The 3,901-nt window shown below is 41.3% G+C and overlaps 1 pseudogene across 1 annotated transcript; it reads right to left on the reverse strand.

Moving 5' to 3' along the window:
• Nucleotides 1-2,445: 2,445 nt before the first annotated feature.
• On the reverse strand, nt 2,446-3,605 carry LOC103271141 (annotated as a pseudogene). The gene has a single exon (XR_505028.1). The product of XR_505028.1 is annotated as a ubiquitin-conjugating enzyme E2 E3 pseudogene (transcript).
• Nucleotides 3,606-3,901: the final 296 nt, after the last annotated feature.

Raw genomic sequence — 3,901 nt, forward strand, 5'->3', positions numbered from 1 at the left:
GCATTTACCAGATAGGTACAGGGTGTGTGTTAATTTATTTGAACAGTAAAAACCATGGCTTGTAGAGCAGCTGAAGCTGGAGTCACCACCTGTTTAAGCTTATGAAGGATAATTCACTGCCAGTCTCCAAGAATGCACCTAGGTTCTGCACAGGCCAAACAGCAGATGGAGTGGAGATGTGGTGGGCATTACCATCCCTACATCCCTCAGATCTTTTTTTTTTCTTTTTGAGTAGGAGTCTCACTCTGTTCCCCAGGCCAGAGTGCAGTGGCAAGCTCTTGGCCACCCCAGTGTTGACTTGCTGGGCTCAGGCGATCCTTCCCTCTCAGACTTCCAAGTAGCCGGAACTACAGGCATGTGCTATCATGTCCGGCTAATTTTTTGATTTACTGTAAAGATGAGGTCTCACCAATTTGCCCAAACTGGTCTCAAAACCATGGACTCAGGCAACCCTCTCCCCTTGGACTCCCAAGCGCTGGGATTATAGGCGGGAGCCATTGTGCCCAGCTTCTTCTTCTTCTTTTTTTTTTTTTTTTTTGAGTTGGAGTCTTACTCTGTCACCCAGGCTGGAGTGTAGTGGACCACTCATGGCCACTGCAGCCATGACCTGCTGGGCTCAGGCAATCCTTATGCCTCAGTCTTCCAAGTAGCCAGAACGATAGGGACGTGCCACCACACCCAGCTAATTTTTTTATTTATTGTAGAAATGAGGTCTCGTTAAGTTGCTCAGGCTGGTCTCGAACCCATGGATCCAGGCAATCCTCTCACCTCAGCCTCCCACACTTCAGATATTTGGTAGTGGCACTAGTTTGTGCAATCCTTCCAGGAATGTGAAATTGCTTTGGGTTTACTGTTTCCTAAGCAGAGGCAATTCGTGTGGATTCTACTCTGTCTTTCCTGTCACGTTGCCTCTCACTCCATGGGTCAGGAAACCAAAGTGTGGATTCTGCCGGGCGCTGGGTATATCTATTCCAAGTATGTGTTCTGGAACTGGGGAAGCAGTGACAGAAGGTGTTCAGAAACCCACTGAGACCACTGTGAAATGAACCTGAGCTATAATTTCATTGATCACCTTATTTTTATAAATCCCTCTTCTGACTTGTGGGTCACAGTGACATCTTGGGTCTTCTGGAATTAGTATCAGTTCAGAGCCAATGTCTAGAACTCTCTAAAATATCAGACGGTTTTTTTTTCCCTTTGTACATTTGGCCTGGCAAAAAGCTGTAGGTCCCCTTGGAGAAGACTGAAAAAAAGATTAGCAGTATAAAGTTTGAATCATTTAACAGAATCCTTCCTCAAAGGGACAAGGATGTTCCCTTCAGTTAAGGTGTTCTGGGTCACATAAAAAAATATTTTTATACAATTTCAGAGAGGGAAAAAGGCAGTTTCCTGCTTTATTAAAAAAATCTAAAGATTATTTTCTGCAAGAATTAAAAATACAAATTAATACACAGTTACAGCTATAGAAACTAAGCTTACTCCTTTATCCCATTACTATTCCTGAGACCATAACTATCAACAAATTTGATGCAGAAGTCTCCTAATTTATTTATTTATAGGCTAGTCTCTTCTGCTAAATTATTAGCTTTTGGAGATTATGGGTGATACCTTACCTTTCTCCCTGTCTTTATACCTCCGGCACGTATTCCAGTGCTCAGTGAGCCTTTAACCAATGTTTATTGTATTGAACCATACTTTGAAGTTTGAAAAATATTTTCACATACAGTTAATATTCGCTCCAACCATATTTCATTAGTTATCATGGCTATTGTTAACCCATACACGTACACATGTATTGGGTTAAAAAAAATATGAGCTTATTATCTTATAGTTCTACAAGGTGTCAGCAGACTATTTTTCTTTCCAGAGACTCTAGGAGAGAGTCTGTTTTCTTGCCCATTCAGTTGTTGGCAGAATTTAGTTTCATTAGGTTCTAGAACAGAGGTTCCCAATTTCTTGCTGGCTATTAGCTGAGAGCTGTTCCCGCCTTCTCAGGACTCTTCTGCATTTCTTGGCACCCTGTGTCCTTTCTTCATCTCCAAAGCTAGTAATAGCGTGTTGGGCTTTCCATGATTTGAGTCTCTACTGCGTCTTCTGTTCTCAGATCACTTTGACTGTCCTACCTGCTTCTTCAGCTTTAAGAACACCATATGATTACATTGTACCCATCCAGATGATACAACATAATCTCCCTGTTTAAAGACTGAAGTCTTAATTTCATCTACAAAGTCCCTTTTGCCATGTAAAGGACAACGTAGACACATGTTTCAGAGATTAAGAGTGTGGGCATCTATGTCGATATCCAGTCTGCCATATGAAGTGTCCTCATAATTATTCTCATTTGTTAAGTGCAGAAACAGAGAGAAGAAAGTGATATGACTTGCCAGAGTCCACGTGTTAATCACAGAGTTTTAAACCCAATCAGAGTATCTTTCTTTTCTTTTCTTTTTTTTTCAGGAGCATGTTTATTGTGTTTGAGATGATACATCAGGTGCTCTCTGAGCTACAAAAGGTAAAAGGAAATCCTCTCATTACAAACTGACAAAAGTAAAAGGTAAAACATTTTCACAACTGCATGAACCACATACTCAGAAGTAGATCTGGGTTTAATACAAATGACATAATTCCTAGTCATCTACAGCTACTTTTATAACTTCATACAGATAATGAATTAGACTAAAATGCACTATAATATTTGGTAGACTTCAGGACCAGTATCCTTAGTACATCACAAAATACATTTTGATATCCCAAAGAAGCAAGATTTGCAAGTGGGCGTTTTAAACATAACTAATCTACAGCTACAAAGTTCTACTCTTGATAGCATTTACCTTTTCGGGGAGTCTCCATCTCCAAAGGATAAAAGCAGAGAGTAGAATCAGTATAACAAATACACAGAAGTCCGTATTGTAAAAGCTACAAAGATTTGCAGCACACTGAGAAGATGCCTTCTGCTCCTTCACCCTGCATACAAATTATGTGAATTATGTTGCGTATCTCTTGGTCCACTGTCTGGCTATCCTGTCATGTTCTGCTCTGTTGGTCAAATACTGAGTGGCTATGCTTCCAACCAGAGGATCCACAGGGTTGCAGTCTGTCAAAAGGGAACAGATAGACAGAAAAACCTTTGAAATAGTCAAAGTGGGACTCCAGTTGCTTTTAAGGATGTCCAGAGAGATGACTTCCTGACTGTTGATGTTGCAGTGATAAATTCTGGTACGGAAAGTAAACTTTGGTGGCTTAAATGGATAATCTGATGAAAACGTGATATCCAGAAAAAATACACCACCTTCATATACAGAACCTGGTGGACCAAGTATAGTCGATCTCTACTCATAAATGTTATCTCCTTTAGGCCCAGTACTGCAGTTAGAAGGAGGATCAAGGGTTATTTCAGCTAGTCCCTTCTGAATTCTTTTAGCACCAGTGGATAACTTAGCAGTGGTTTTGCTAGAGAGTTTGTTATTTTTCTTCTGCTGGGTGGCAGAAGGTTTTCTTTCTTCTTGTTCTTCGGGCTCTGGAGCGGCTGGGTCTCGCTGGGCATCTGAACTGCCACTGCTGGTGCTGGGCCTCTCATCATCAGACCTTTGCCTATCACTGGACATCTTGGCGAAGTTTTCTCTTGGAAAACTCGGTCGCCCGCCCGGCCCACTCGCGCTCAGAGCATCTTTCATCGAAGTTAGGTTTTTCTCTTATACCAAAATGTCATTTCGTCAATGCTTTGGTCTGAATATTTGTTCCCTTCAAAACTCTAGTTGAAATTTAATTGTCATTGTAGTAGTATGAAGGGGTAGGACCTGTAAGAGGTGATTAGGTCATGGGGCCTAATGGTGACCTCATGGATTGGCGCTGTTAGAAAAGGGTGAACTCAGTCATCTGTCACCCTTTCTTGACCTTTTGC

This window comes from Carlito syrichta, unplaced genomic scaffold, assembly GCF_000164805.1.
Source record: "Carlito syrichta isolate Samal-C Ts95f unplaced genomic scaffold, Tarsius_syrichta-2.0.1 Scaffold311317, whole genome shotgun sequence".
NCBI lineage: Eukaryota > Metazoa > Chordata > Mammalia > Primates > Tarsiidae > Carlito > Carlito syrichta.